This window comes from Crocuta crocuta, unplaced genomic scaffold, assembly GCF_008692635.1.
Source record: "Crocuta crocuta isolate KB4526 unplaced genomic scaffold, BGI_CrCroc_1.0 scaffold65, whole genome shotgun sequence".
Taxonomy (NCBI): domain Eukaryota; kingdom Metazoa; phylum Chordata; class Mammalia; order Carnivora; family Hyaenidae; genus Crocuta; species Crocuta crocuta.
In genome coordinates this window covers 2,138,028-2,154,800 of record NW_027530683.1, presented here as the reverse complement: position 1 = coordinate 2,154,800, position 16,773 = coordinate 2,138,028, and the positions used below count along the sequence as shown (strand labels likewise).

Here is a 16,773-nt window from a genome sequence, read left to right as displayed (position 1 = left end):
CCTCCACCCCACTAATTAGAAGTTCTATCATCAGATTGTACAGGATAGGGGATTCTTCGGACCCAGCAGAAACAAGAAAACAACTGAAAGTGTACTGGCCTGTTGAAGGCAGCTGCAAATGTTGAACTACTTCTGCCCCCTACAACGCCCCTGGTTCCTATTCTCCCAAATATTCTCTGAGTCTCTCTTAATAGGAGCCAAATAGGACAGTGGTATCCGGAACATTTGGCCTTATTATAGTTTGTTTTAAGACATTACAGTTCAAAAGCCTCTAAGCAACTACTGAGTTGCACTAATCACAAAGAAATCTCTCGTACAGGAACTATGAAATAATTTAACTAGAATCTTCCTTCCAAGACTTTAATAACTTCTAGAAGTCAGAAGAGTCAAAGGATTTGGAAAGGCATTGAGGCTAAAGAAATGCACACTGGGGGGACTGTATTAACTCTAAACCAATCTGGAAATCAATTCACATGAAATTAAGAAGAGCACACTGCAGGCTAGAGGAAATGAAGCCTGGCTGTCAAGTCCAGACCCCTGAAACATGCAAATAAGACACTTAGTTCAGGCAACTGAGGCATGTTTTGAAGTGTGTATTTTGTGCACTAACTCAGGATAACTGATACTAATCAACTGCTGTGAAACCAGAACAAAGTCAGAAGGATGGGAGCAATAAGAAAAACATGACCTAAAGTGGCAATGTTAGCAAAGAGCAGACTATGGGCCATTGCTAGAACTTTGCTAAGAGGCAAAAGCAGGAGGCCCTGGGTCTCACTAATCCCAGATGTTAATGCAAAAATGAGTGACTGCTGAGTAATTATTTATCAAGCAGCTCAATCATGCCAGAAAAACAGAAAATATGTAACATAACAAGAACTATTAAATCAGTCCCAGCAGAGCTTTGAAATGGGGCAGTAAAGAAGTTCCCATTGATTAAAAACCAAAAGCAATTTTGTGCTTTTGATTTGCTTTTCTCTTACAAAACAAAAGTGCTTTATCAATATCTATATGTGGTGACCTATATATACATAGGTATACACTGTGTGTGTGTGTGTGTGTTGCCACACACGTGCAGGTTTGGCCATATTTTTAGGAAGAAAAACAAGCAAATTTTAAATTTAATATGAACTCACTAAAATTTCCCAAACAATGAGGACTCTTTTTATATCTGAGACAGAAAATTACTCATTAAAAACTTCTTTCCAGGTCCATCCACAAAGTTCTTCCATTGTTTACAATGTTTGTGTATCTATTTAGGCTCTTTTGAAAAATGACCACTACTTCCATTCCTCCCTCAACATAATATCTGAAAGGAAGCCAAGGAAAACCTTCAGGAAAAAATGCTGTCTCCTGAGAACTCATGAGAAACAGAAACACATTTAGATTTTGCAAGATTAACGCAGTCCATACAAATACATATTCCTCCCAGTGGCCATGTCATTTTTCATATGTTAGCCACCACTTTCTAATAACACATAGGTAGGAAACTACTGTCATCATACACTAGGTCATGTGTCTCAATCAAGTATTACCTAAAGATAGCTATGGGACCTGGGTAGGGGATAAGGCAGTACTAAACGTCTGTACCTCCTGCTTTTGCAGTAAAAAGTGTACCTCTACACTCCAATGAGAAGATGGTGCCACCTCAAAAGATCTGCATTATTCAACAGACTTAAAAATGCAAAGCTTGTCTGTCACCATAGAGATGTCATTGGCTACCTGCCTATGATATCTGACAGCTGACAGGTACCTAATTATAAATCTCTACAGAAATATCCAAAACTTCACTCAGGTATTAGTTAAATGCAAAGGTACTGACCTAAGGAAAGAACGAACGAATGAACGAACGAAAGAAGAAAAAGAAAGGAAAGAAAGAAAGAAAGAAAAAAAGAAGAAAAAGAAAAGAAAGGAAAGAAAGAAGAAAAAGAAAGGAAAGAAAGGAAAGAAAGGAAGGAAGGAAGGAAGGAAGGAAGGAAGAAAGAAAGAAAGAAAGAAAGAAAGAAAGAAAGAAAGAAAGAAAGAAAGAAAGAAAGAAAGAAAGAAATTGGACCACTCTTCCTCTTACCCACCCAAAAACTTTCTGAATCAGAAATTGCAGGGGTAGGTTTATAGCAATCTTTGTTTATTTTTGATCTCCATACAAGATTATAAAGCAACCATGATTAAAAACTATTAACATATCCTGCCAGGTGTCACGGTGTTTCAACACAAAGTAACTGAATAAATCAAGTCAGTAAATCTAGCCAAGAAAAAAAAATCAGAAATGAGAAAAGACTGAGAGCCATCATAGATCACAGAGGATCCAAGGATTATTAAAATAATAATTAAAAGGTATATAATTTAGACCAATATTATGCAATAGATATATAACAAATTACAACTGTGAGTCACAGATGTCATTTGTAATTTTCTAGTAGCCATAATAAAAAAACACTTGGAAATGCATTTTAATAACATATCATATTTAATACAATATATCGAAAATACTATCATTTCATAAGTGAAAATTATTAAGGAGCTATTTTCCATTCTTTTTTTGTATAAAGCCTTTAAAATCATGTTTATTTTACTCTTACAGCACAGCTCAATTTGTATAAGCAACATTTCCAGTGCTCAATAACCACAGGTGGCTAGTGGCTACCGTACTGGACAGCACAGCTCTAGATTGTAATACATCTATCTATATATGTAAACATAGTATATAATTCCTTTCATAAAGCCGGAAACCTTATATCAATATAATTTTTATAACTGTATAACAGAAACATGGATTGGTTATCATATGAAATAAATAGCCCAAGAGCTATTAGGCAGGGTTACTTTCCCAATAGTGTGAAATGTATTCAAAATCATCTATATTAGTGCAAAAATACATAAGGGTAGAAAAACAAAGTGTACCTTAAATAGTTTTTCAAAAATAATGTCCTTTAGAAACACTGCTTCTCCTAGTAAATTAAGCATCTTTAATGTATACTCAGGTATATACTAAGTAACCCTATGTAATTAACTGAGGTGACACATAGAGTTGAGCTATACAAAGATTCACAACAAAGAAAGCAAGTGGCAGCTGAAAGCCAGCTTTCCTTCTGCTAAGTGCAGAAGTGCCTTGAAATCTTCTAATTCATCACCCCTGAGAGGCACCTTTTTTCTAAGACAGCAAAACAGTACAATCTATTCTAATGGTTGTCTTGAGTCTTGGAAGCATGAGTAGGCAACTTTATTAGAATTCATTCATTTAGGTAGAAGTAGATGACAAATCTGGCTCATCCTCTACATTTTCTAAACCAAACTCTTCCTTCTTAGTACTCAAAACTACAAAATTGAAGAGGTAATAAAGTAGTTCTCAGATTCAAGTTAGCTTCCTACAAAAATATGAACCTGCAACTTCTACCAGTAAAAAGTTTGAATGTCCCACTCTCTGGGCATAAGGCAAATCAGAAGTTTAGTTTTCCAAACAAAAATCAGGTTTGCTACTTATATACCAGGTATTTTAAAAATATCGATCTTATTTCAGACAATAGCACAGAATATCTACCTGCTAGGCTTCTCGATCTAAAACATCTGCCCCAGTTACTATCTGTCAATTTACTCTATTTTATCTCTTTTCATTGAATTTACCACTATCTTAATCACTTTTTTTGTGTGCTTACCTCTTTAATATACCTCCAGCAGTACATAAGTTTCATGCGGAAAGAACATATCATTCACCTCTTTATTTTCATTCTTTGAATCGAGGCCCTCTGTAATTATTCTTTAAAATAGCTTTTTGGAAAAAAATATTTTAATCTCCATTCTTAATCTCAAAATATCTACTATAAAAGACTACCTAACGATGATGGGGCAGCAGGAATATGTGATGACGTGCAGGCTTGGAATAGCATGGCTGGTTCTGGGAACAACAAATAGGAAGTAGGATTGGTAAATGTACTGGTTTCAGTGGAAGGAGAAGGAAGAACTCATTTCCCAGCCATAGGACAGTACTAGAAATGGCCCAACATTTACAAAAGGCCTTTCCTTTAAGAGAAAGTGAATGCACCGGGACTGAACTCCTGGGCCATCATGAGCTGTGGTTTAGTTAGGATGGGTAAGAAACAGATGGTAAGTGAAAACTGGCCAATTCGAGAAGAGTTTAATAAAGGGACTATAGGCAGGGTTCAAGGAAATGCTTCAGTACTCTGTGATAAGTGAAGCCGTGTCTGCCCCTGAACCTAGAGGGTATGGGAAGCCCAGGATCCTGAGAGTATAGCTGCATGGCAAGGTCTGCCTGATAAGAGCTGTGGTCTGTGTCCAAGAGGCAGAGTCAAACCACTGAGACCAAGCCGGCAGGGAAACATTCTGACTTCATTCTGCTTCTACCTGCCTGATCTCCCACCAGGGCCTTCCCATGACTCAACTCAACGAGAAGCCAGAGGACAAGGGAGCCCACTGAGCAGTCCAGAAACCAGCCCCTGAGTTACAGGTGCAGGGACGTAGACACTGGATCCGAAGGGTACCCGGCACACCCTGTGAAATGCAGGGTGAGGAGAAGGTTTATTTTACATCAATCACTTCATGTTTCACTTTTAGGTTAAAACCACTGTTTGAAATATTTAAACATAAAGGGGCGCCTGGGTGGCTTAGTTGGTTAAGCATCCGACTTTCACTTAGGTCATGATCTCGCGGTTCGTGGGTTCAAGCCCCACGTCGGGCTCTGTGCTGACTGCCAGCTCAGAGCCTGGAGCCTGTTTCAGAGTCTGTGACTCCCTCTCTCTCTGAGCCTCCCCTGCTCACGCTGTCTCTCTCTCTCTCCTAGAAATAAATGAAAAAAAAAATTAAAAAGTTTTTTAAACAATGAAATATTTAAACATAAAATGATTGCCATTACATCCAAAAAGTCAAGCTACATACTTCATAAATTTCACTTACTATGATAAAAACTGAATTCCCAGCACTAGAGTATGGTGCTTTGAAAGGATTTAAATGAAGAACTAAAGAAACGTGATTTTGATCATTTAACTTGATACAGAGACAGGATTTATCAAATACTGAAGACTGACATTATGAACTTTGGGCCTGTGGTTCCAAACACTGCAGAGCATCCAAATCATCTGAAAAGTGTTTTAAACCTAAAGACTCTAGCAGGGTCTGTCCACTCAGCCCCGAGCCCCCCAACTCTGATTCTTCAGGGGAAGGGTGCAGGGATTATGACACACAGATTTTGAAACTAATATTTTAGAATTTCCCTTTTAAATGTTAAATATCTTGGTTCTTTACAAAATGTTTTTATTTTTTCATGCTTGTTTTTTGGGCTGTTTTAAATTAGGTATTCATCAGAAGCAATTTGTTATTCAAATTTCCAAAACCAATCAGTAAAATCATTAATAAACATAAACACTTAATAAAAGACTTCTGGGAATTCTGGTTCAAGATGGCAACAAAGGAGACTCCTGAACTCGCCTCCAGTCACAGCATTAAAATTATATAGCTAAATATTTGTATAGTTAAATATCTTTATATTTATTTTTAGAACTAGGGTCAAATAAGAATTAAAAGGGAAGGTTGAAATGTCCGGAATGGCTATATGCTTTGACAATATAGATAGAGAACAACTATATTTTAAAATGAAGGAAATGGGGAAAGCATGTGCAAAAATAATTTGCTTAATTGTTTTCACAATCCTTCTGGTGGTCTTAAAATACTATTTACCACTAAAAGGTACTGGAGCTTCTTGAAAAAATGGCCAACTCTAGGTTTAGGGGGAAAATGTGCAAAACAAAGTCTGAAATATTTTGCCATACTACATAACAAAGGAAGCAATCAAATGTTATTAGGGTCAGGCCTAAAGGATTCAGAAGTCAACTTGAGGAGGCTCATATTAGCCAAAGATAAGAAAATTTGAGGATCAGTAAAAAATAATAGTTGCAATGGGCTGAAGGACATCAAATATATTTAAATCCATGAATTGACGATGATCCTTTTTTTAAAAAAAGGTCACCTTAGTATAACAAATGTGGTAGATTAAAGATGACAACAAATTCTTTGTTATTTTTTCCACTGAAACATGAAATCTAATTCCCTTCCTTTGATATGGGCTGGCTTTAGGGACTTGCCTAAGCAGTAGAACAAAGTGGAAGAAACATTCTGGGCCTTCAAAACCTGGATCATAATAAGCTTTGCAACTTCCATCTGTTCCTCTTAGAACACTCCTCTGGAGAGACCTGAGCTGTCCTTTGAAGACAGTTCTAGTTGACCGTTGCAATGGAAACTAGCCTCCAGCCATCCTTACCTAAATCAACAGACATGTGAATAACACATCTTCTTGGATCTCTCAAACCATCTCATCTCTCAAACCGAGTGACCCTACTTGATGCCACATGGAGTTAACAGAATCACCCATCCAAGCCTTGCCCAAAGTCCTGACCTACAAACTCATGTGATATAATAAAATGGTTTTTGTTGTATGCCACTAAGTTTTGGAATAGCTTGATATGCATCAAGAGAAAACTGGAACAGATTTGTATACCCAGAAGTAGAGCTCACCAGTAACAAAAATCTACAACCTGAAACACTGGTTTTAGGACTAGGTGGTGAGCAGAAGCTGGAAGAGCCTCAAGGAGACTAGTAGTGAGCAGGAGTAGTAGAGACTAGTAGTTGGGAGACTGTTGGTGAGGACTTGAAAGACAGTAAGGAAAATGCAAATGGAGTTTGGGAAAGGGGAGCTCTGATATAATAGCAGAAAGCTTGACATGATTGGGCCTTCAGAAATTTGGAAAATAGAAGAGAGATAATTATTTTAAAAAACACTGTTCAGTTTTCTAAATCAGAATTTAGAGGGGAAAAAGATCTAGAACTTTCTATGTTTAAAGAAAACCGTTTCTCATCTCTACTCTCTCCCAATAGAGTAGTATCCAGTTAGAAACAAATAGATCAAAGATCAAAGCCCTAAAAGTAAAGCATGATCTCAGAGAGACCATGTCAAGTGTGGCGCAAAAACATTTAAGGGTATGCCTAGCAGAGACTCTAAGAATCACACATATATGTCTCTTAGACCTTCTCTGCTAGATAATCAAGCCTTCAAAAATCTTAAGGGTGTGACTCATAGATCTTTCAACTGAAAACTAGGCTTGTAAGAATTTTATAGTCATTACTCCATATTACTCAGTCACTCTACTCTAAGTTGAGAAGGACAAGTCTTTGGAATAAAATATAGATGTGGGTTTTGTCTAATTAAGTAGATTATAATTTGATACACAGGAAGCCCACAAAGTTTTAAAAGAAACTGTATCAGTTTTGACTAAAAGACACAAAGACAATTCAAAAGGAAAAGATAAATTTTATTCCTAAACTTCTACTGGCAGGAATCAGATCAGGAAGGTTATTCCTCTGCAAACATAGAAAGGAAATGGAAGAATGACTCAGAATGTGAAGAAAATTTTAAAAAGGGAGGGGTGCAGAGGACAATATCAAAAGCCACTGAAAATCATTTCCAGGGAGAAGGACTGGGCCCTACTCAAGGAATTGGTGATGTCTGCCCAGTTAGAAAGCCAAATTGCTATAAAACCTTCATAGTTATGTGCCTCCTGCTTTACTCCTTTGGGAATGGAAATGTATACTGCAGACATGTCATGCCTTTTCACCACTGTATGTTAGGTGTATGGGGGGAAGTAGGTGATGGATAAACTTGTCTCTAATTTGCAGACATTTAGATCAAAAGGAACTATGCTAGAGAATACTAGACCTGAGAAATCACACCCAGGGAACTTCATTAGCATCTAGACCTGATTTTTTTTTAATTTTTAACGTTTTTTATTTATTTCTGAGAGAGAGAGGCAGCATGAGCAGCGGAGGGTCAGAGAGAGAGGGAGACACAGAATCTGAAACAGGCTGCAGACTCTGAGCTAGCTGTCAGCACAGAGCCCGATGCTGGGCTTGACCCCACGAACCGTGAGATCATGACCTGAGCTGAAGTTGGCCGCCCAACTGACTGAGCCACCCAGGCGCCCCGCATCTAGACCTGATTTAGATGATGTCTTGGGTCAGGCGGTTATAACAAATTAGCAAAGACTGGGTGGCTTAGATGGCAAACATTTCTTTCTCACAACTTTGGAGACTAGGAAGTCCAAGATAAAGATGCTGGCAGATGTGCTTCTGGTGAGAACCCACTTCATGGTTTGCAGATGGCCACCTTCTCTCTGTGTCATCACATGGCAGAGAGCAGAAAGACAAGACACAGGTTCTCTAGTGCCTCTTCTTATAAAGGAACTAATCTCATTCATGAGGGCCCCACCCTTATGACTTAATTACCTCCCAAAGGCTCCGACTCCTAATACAATCACATTAGGGTTAGGATTTCAATATATGAACTCTGGGGTGGGGGTGGGGGAGGACACAAACATTCAGTCGATAGCAGATGAGTATTACACTTCAGGAAGATGCCATAATGAGATTAGAGTTTAGGAGAATTGGGAAGCAGATAACTGTATTTTGCACTTAGCAGGAATATAGGAATGTAAATACTTTGTGACAGAGGGCAACCTGAAGTAAATTGTATGTGCCCACAAGTCATTCACTGCAACTTCCACTGAAATCGTGTTTCCTTCCCTTTGAGTCTGGGCTGCCTTTAGAGGCTTGCTTGACCGAAGAATACAGTAGAAGTGATACCTTAGGATTTCTTAAAACTTTGAAGACTTGAAGCTTCCACCAGGCCCTTTTGAAACATTCTTCCTAGAAGATCTGATCTGCCATACATGGAAATCCAACTACTCTGAGACCTTTCTGCTGGACCATCAAGGGTTAGGAAGGATCTCCAGGTGACATTCCTAGCTGAGCCTAGTCTTTTAAACATCCCCATCAAGACACCAGACATATGTATGACATCCAGAATTGTATACTAGAGGCAAAGATTCCTCTCTCACTCCAATCTTTTTTAATTTTTCAATGTTTTATTTATTTCTGAGAGAGAGAGAGAGACAGACAGCAGACAGCATGAGCAGGGGAGGGTCAGAGAGAGAGGGAGACCCAGAATCTGAAACAGCCTCCAGGCTCTGAGCTAGCTGTCAGCACAGAGCCCGATGTGGGGCTCGAACCCACGAACTGTAAGATCATGACCTGAGCCAAAGTCGGACGCTCAACCAACTGAGCCACTCAGGCACCCCTCACTCCAATCTTTAAAAGATTAGGTAATGGCCTAAAAGAAGACATCATGAAATTATGCAAGTATTATAAATTCTATAAAATAATACACTTAATCTGTACATCCATAAAATGACACACACACTGTTTCACAATTTACACATTCTCTAATGTCTGTGAAATGACTCATACCCTTTCCCATTAGTTTCACACACAATGGACCTGGTGCAGTTTTCTTCCTTACATTCTGGCCACCCTGCTGTGCACTGACCTCCAACTACAGACTTACAGTCTGTAGCCAGGTCAACACTAAGGGATAATTTATTTTTACATACAAGGGGCAAGCATTCATCTATATCCATCACACCTTTCCAAACCATCAGGCTTCTCATTCCCCCATATAAACTTCTAAAAATCTTTACCTAGACATGGTACTGATTTTAATCCTGGGCCCATAAAGACTAGAAACACCTTTAAAATCTTCTCATTGCCCCACCATGGAAGCTTAAGGTTAAAAAAATTTCCAAACACTGAGAATAGCATTTTTGGCAAACTACATCTCAAGAGAAAGTCAAATATCACTGTAGATATCAATTTCTCATCTTTTATTAGAGATTTAATGTAAATCCTCCTTTAAATTTTTACCATTATAGCTAAAGTAATACAGTATCACTTTTTCCTACTTAGGTTTAGAACTTTCAAATATGTGTACGTAGCTACAATAACCTTTCTTTAGTCACAGCCTCCCTAACTATTTTTAGCTTTTGCAGTCTTGACATTCCTCACCCCAGCTCACTTTTTTGGAAACAATTTTGTTTTGCTTTCATCTGTGATACAATGACAGTTGGAACGTAAAGTGGTATTCCAGGTGGGTCTTGAGTTCCTTGTCTTTTATATAGTATATTTTTCCTCTGGCCAGTCAATTTTATGATAAATTTAAGTTTGGAAAATTTTAGCAAGTTCAGCTATAAAAAGAACAAATATAGTTATAAATGGAGAATTTTCATGGTGAACTCTGCAATTTCCTTTGATTTTTCTAGCCCCTTTTCATATCCCCAACCAAAAAGTTACAGGATCTGAAAATCCTGTGAAATGCTCCCAGTTTAAATCAACAACATTTAGTAACAATAGGAAAATATAGTAATTATTTAAAAATAAAAGGCTTAGAGCATTGATTCATTCTAGTGAATATTTATGTACAGTTAGAACTAAACCTATTCTTATTCTTCTTTTTTCTCTACTGATGAATTACATTGTTGTCACTTTTAATTTTATTATGCTAACTTGAGTCTACATTCAACTGAAAGCTTTCCCGGGGCACCTGGGTGGCTCAGTCCGTTGACTGTCCGACTTTGGATCATGTCATGATCTCACAGTTCATGGAGTTGAGCCCTGCGTCAGGCTCTGAGCTATAAGCACTGGAGCTTGCTTCAGATTCTGTGTCTCCTTCTCTCTCTGCCCTTTTCCTGCTCATGCTCTTTCTTTATCTCTCTCAAAAACAAATAAACATTAAAAAAATAAAGAAAAGCTTTCCCTTGGTATAATATCTTATTCCTGGATTTTTAGCTCTGTCTTATCTGTGGATGCTGCCTTCAGTATGTTGAGCATATTTTTCATTTTAGCAACAGATGCACATTGTGATCTAGAACATTAACATCTTAACAAATTAACATTGAGAACTCAGATAATCAGACAACCCTTAGCCAAACCTCATAGTGCCTGGAATGGTCTGCATTTTTATGCTTGGCATATGAACAGCTTTCTACCCATGCGGCAATGATCATATCCATGCAATTTGAATTTGGAATGTATTCCTGAGATCCTATAGCCAGAGCTTTCCCAGACTCAAATCACAGTAGAACTACAGTCTATTCAACCAAAACTTTCAAAATTGTATTAAATAATTTGGAGAATGAGTGAAGCATATCAATGGCAAATTATTCTCCATACTTACTAAAATATTCAAACAATTAAATCAAATCTTTTAAAATCAACTCAGCAAATATTTATTAAATGCTAGAAATTTAATGATGAAAACTATAAATTTACACTACGTAACAAAGGAAGCCCTTATTCTCAACTACCATTAGGGTGATCCTCACTTGTTGGTATACTTTTTATTTATTTATTTATTTATTTATTTATTTATCAAATTGAGATTCGGCGACCACTATAGCTAGCTGAAACCCTTTCATTTACTTATTTATGTATTTTTAAATGTTTATTTATTTTTGAGATAGAGACAGAACTTGAGTTGGGGGGGGCGGGGCGGCGCTGAGAGAGAGGGAGATCCAGAATCTGAAGCAGGCTCCAGGCTCTAAGCTGTCAGCACAGAGCCCAATGCGGGGCTCGAACCCCATGAATCAGGAGATCATGACCTCTGCCTAAGTCAGACATTTAACCAACTGAGCCACCCAGGTGCCCCTTTTTTGATAGACTTTAAGTTCATGAAGATACAAACTCATTGGACCAACCTATGTATGCTTTATTAAAGTAGACCTTTGGTGGCAATCTTTGTTTTATAACACTTCTATGAAATAACATGAAATAATAAAGGCTGCTCAATATTTCTTTGGGTCCAGGCTTAATAATAAAGGCTGCTCAATATTTCTTTGGGTCCAGGCTTGTCAGATATGGTAGTCAATCATTTTATAAAAGTTACTTTTCCTCCATGAGTTTTAATGTTCTCAGCTATAAGATGAAGGGATTGAAACAGGTGATAACTAAGGTCTCTTCCAGTTTTAGGGTACATGGATTCTGCTCTCATCAGTAGGAAGGGGCATTATCAGGTCTAGAAGGATGTTGCTTTCATATACACAGTAACTATATCTGAAGTCCTGACTGGATTTGGTGACACTAGGGCTTAAAGGCCACGGCAAGATTTTTTGAGGGCCTGTCATATTTGCAGTCAAGTTCTACTGAGGCTGATAATTATTCCCAGAGACCAATCCTCTTCCACTCAGAGAAATGTACAAACTGGCACCAGTTGTTGGTCTGCTCCTGAGAGCCTTGCTTGCCCTTACACTCTTGGATTAGATAAATGTGAATGGTATCTGAACTAGTGGTGACCCTTTACCTCTCCTTCAAATTACTGTCTCAAGCAGTCTTCTCTCAAAAAAGATTAAACATTTCCATGAAGCTTTCCATGATCTCTCCAGATAAGAGTCCCTTCCTCCCTGGTCACTATTCTAACCTGAATGCATCTGTGGTTATGCTCATACTACTATTATTATTATTATCTGTACACATGTGAACCCGTGAACGTCTTCAAGGTAAGGATCATGTCTTACTTATCTGTGTATCTAACACAAGAGACTACCACATAGGAGACATTGAAATAGCACTAATAGCCAACATTTACAGAGTATTCGCTAAGCGGCGGGCACTTTATAAATAACAATTTTAACCCTTATACCAACTGCATGAAGTATTAAATGTCACTATCAGCATTTTATAGATGAAGAAACTGAATCCAAAGTTTCAGTAACATGTCTGTGGGTACATTCAACTAGATAGTGACAGAGTAAGAATATGAATCCAAAGAGTATGGCCCCAGAGTCCGTACTATTAACTACTATGTATTGGTTAATCATTATGTGATAACACCTTTTAATATGCTACTTTTAATGTTATAGTAATATGTTAATGTTACTGTGATATATATCATCACTCAAATTATTCTCCCTCTCCTTCTGAGACACAGCATATTGTTTCTAGATGGGACCCCAGATAACACATGGAGTTATATAAAGTAGAACTATATTTTTAAAAATAGTGATAATTCTACTTGGGAGAGATTAACTAAAACAAAGCACACAAGCAAGCACACAAGCGAAAAAACAAAACATGAGGAATAGATTTTTTGGTGTTTACTACTGGGTGAAAATGACCACAAAGGTACACTGCAAGCATCTTCTGTAATGGAATTCTTCATAGAATTATCAAGTATAAATATGGTCCTGTGTAGATGCAATCCGGCATCCGAAATGCCATCTTCCAATACTGCCATCCCAAGAGATGACCGTTAGCCAGTCTGAGATGGCCAGGAGAGGGCATTGGTGGAGTGGGTATAAAAACTAGAGAAGAAGGGGGGAAATAGTGGGGGAGAGGGAGAGAGGCAAACCATGAGAGACTCTTGAATGCTGAGAACAAACTGAGGACTGATGGGTGTGGGGTGATGGGCATGGAGGAGGGCACTTGTGGGGATGAGCACTGGGTATTGTATGGAAACCAACTTGACAATTAAATATTTTAAAAAAAATAGAGGAGCACCAAGCAACAGTCTGGATCCAAATTTGGGGCAACATTTAGCAAGCTCCATACCAGCAAGGTCTAAGTATTAGTTATAAATTGAAGTGTTTTGAAGGGGATCAGGAAGCTAATGGGACTGAAGTATATTTTCTTAGGAAAACATTTACAAATACTGGGATAAAAGTAATACTTCATTTCTCTCTTAACTCTACGACATATATCTAAAAATAATAACCATGAGAAAAATAGGGCATGGTATAAACTACAAAGAACTGAGAAGGGAGACGGATAGACTGTTCCAGGCATTGGCTGCCAAATCTCAATTTTTTACGGGACATCAGAAATCCAGACTTTAATGTGAAATCTTCCAATTTTTAAAATATTAGCAATTGATTCAGTTAAAAGCACACACACAATGTAAATAAACCCTAGATGTGGCAAGCAAAACATAGCTGCAGGTCAGATTTGGCCCAAGACCCACCAGTTTGCAGCCTTGGAATACAGCCTCCTAGTTCCCCAACATTTAGAAAACAGGAAACAATTACATGGGCAAACATGATTACTTGTGGTCAGAAATAAAAACAGAGAGTAGAATTCAGCAAGTTAGACAAGGTGAGGAAATGCAAAGGATTCTGGAGGTAAATCAGGAGAGGGCCCAGAAACCAGGAAGTTCAGTGGGTTAAGACAATGGTACCAGAAATCCAAACCACAAAGAGCAGTCCAATCCAGGGGATGTTTTCCCCAATAGAGCCATTACTCCTCACCGTACACTGAAGCTGGTACTGGATGGTGGCCATCCTTGGAACCACGGTATACTCAAGGAAGCAAATGCAGGTGGTTGGAAAGAGAAAGCCCTCTTCTCTGCAGGTGTGCTCTGATCTCTGCTGGAGCAAAGACAGTCCAGCTGGGATTCCAAGGAGCTTCTAATGGTAAGGGTCCTTGAACTTTCCATTCTAAATAGGAAGCACACCTCAGAGACAAGGAGGTTAAGCCCTCCTATATTTCAGAGCCTCTCCTCTCTGCCAGGGCTCCTCAACTGTTCCACAAATAAAACACATTTCGCTCTGACACCAATGAACAGCACTAGTCCCAAGCAACAACATTCGGGCTGATTCCTCAAATGTCAGTTTGCACAATCTGCCCTCTTTCTGGTGGACCACCCAGTCTTCTTATAATGATTCTACATTGTCTCATTTATTTTCTTCATGGCAGCAGAGATCCCAATTTCCTTGGTTAAATTTCATTCCCTCCCTTATGTAACTGCTGATTTATTTGTAATTCCCTGGCTCTCTATTAGTCAGCTCAGGATGATTTTTTTCCCTCTCTAATCAGCTGAGAAATATAGTATAATTGATAAACTGCTATTTTTCTACTCAGAAAAGTGAGGAAAAAAATAAAAGAAAGAAAGAAAAAATTAAGCATAAAGAGACTAGAAGAAAAGAAAACACAGTAGATGCTACACATAGGTAGCTCATAGTTCTGAGTGTCCTTGTCACTGAGTGTAGTGAAAGACATCGACAAGAAAACAGTCTTCATGAATTTACCCTAGCATTTGGTGCAGCCCATGTTATTGCATTATTGTAATGAAAAACACATCAGAATATGTCTAGACACATGACATACTCCTGGTAGAGAGTTCTCTGCACTTCAAAAAATTGTGGTTCAATTTCCTTCTGGGAAACACTCCAATGGCAACATTTCAGGTTCTTGAAAGGCTCTTCAGAGTGACCGCCTAGGGGAAGGCCACCTCCAAAAGAAGACTTAAAGCACCAGGGCACTGTAAGGGCTGGCAGACCTTTCCATGGGAAAATGGTCCGAACAGCATGGCCCCCCTGTAGAAACCCTATGTACAATAATCCATGGATAGATTTTGCTATGTACAGTGTAGCTGTGACAGTCTAAATAAAACACTGAAAAGAACCTGTAAACAGAACAGAAGTAATGAAATACTTTGTTTTGGTGATTCTTTAGTTTTAACTACATATGGATTAAACAAATCCAATTGGTATAACTTACACCAAAGTGTTGATTTAAACCAAATTTTATAGGCATTGGAAGTCAGGAAAGGAAACCAAGACCACATCCCCATGGTACATGACTAGTATAGGGTAAATGATGCTATGCGTGTGCTCTTGCAGAAGAGTCATGAGAAGAATAAATCCTAAACTGTAGCCATCATGCTTAGATTGTATTTCTAGCTGTGCCACTCCCAGACTTAAATCTCTAAATGCCTGAAGCTGGCAAACCACATGATCTCCTCTCATATGTCTATAAAACAAAGATTACAAAACAAAAGGACCCTGATTTAATCCAACTTCTAGAATTCTCTGAGATTTTATCACATTTGGAAAAGGATGATTTATGAGGTGCAGGGATGCTCTCTGTCTAGACTCAGCAAATCGACAAGTATTTAAACGTATAACCAGAACCACAACTATATCAATGGCCCACCAGGGTGAACACAATAGTCTTTAGGAAGCCAACAATCAATACTGGGACAGAGAAGTAACCCTTAAAAAATCATTAAGGAGCATGACAAAATTGAATATAATTAAATGCAGAATGTTGAGGGTTCAGATAATCTACAGAGGTTGGTCAATGGGCTGGGATAATAGAGAAGATGTCTAAGCAGAGGTGGAATTTTAGTTGGGCTTTGAAGCATGAGTAGACAGAAAAAAGCATACTGGAATCATTACAACTGGAAATATTACAACAAAGGCACAAGTTGGGGGACATGTTTTGGAGGGAGGCCCAAGAGCACCAGTTACTGTGGATATGGGGACACTTCAACTTAATTGGCACTTAACGAAAAGGGGCAATCAGGTGAGTAAAGCAATAAGGAGCCAAATTCTGAAGTCTTTTTTTTTTTAATGTTTTATTTATTTCTAGGAGAGAGAGAGAGAGAGAGAGAGAGAGACAGCGTGAGCAGGGGAGGGTCAGAAAGAGAGGGAATCGCAGACTCTGAAACAGGCTCCATGCTGTGAGCTGGCAGTCAGCACAGAGCCCGATGAGGGGCTCGAACCCACAAACTGCAAGATCATGACCTAAGTGAAAGTCGGACACTTAATCGACTAAGCCACCCAGGCGCCCCCAAATTCTGAAGTCTTAAAAGCCTACCTGGTGGAAGTGAAACCTCTGTCTAAAAAATTTAGTCCTCATTGTAACAGCTAACCCACAAGAAGTCGCTTGCCCTAAAGAGCAGCCCAAGTATTGCTCAAAGCACACAACAGTCCCACACAACAATCAAATCTTATGACCAGAATGCAAACTAAAGAAGACCTTTCCTGAAACACCTCCACTTTACCACTGAATGTTACCATCTACCTTTTCTAATGCTGGAGCTGGTTCGATTATTCCTTCTATCTGGATTCTCCTCTCTAGCCTATATCCTTAAACACTTGCGAATGATAA

The 16,773-nt window shown here is 38.5% G+C and overlaps 1 protein-coding gene across 1 annotated transcript in view; it reads right to left on the bottom strand.

Moving 5' to 3' along the window:
• The window catches only part of SLC25A21 (solute carrier family 25 member 21), a 485,884-nt gene that overhangs the window by 371,194 nt on the left and 97,917 nt on the right, over positions 1 to 16,773 (bottom strand).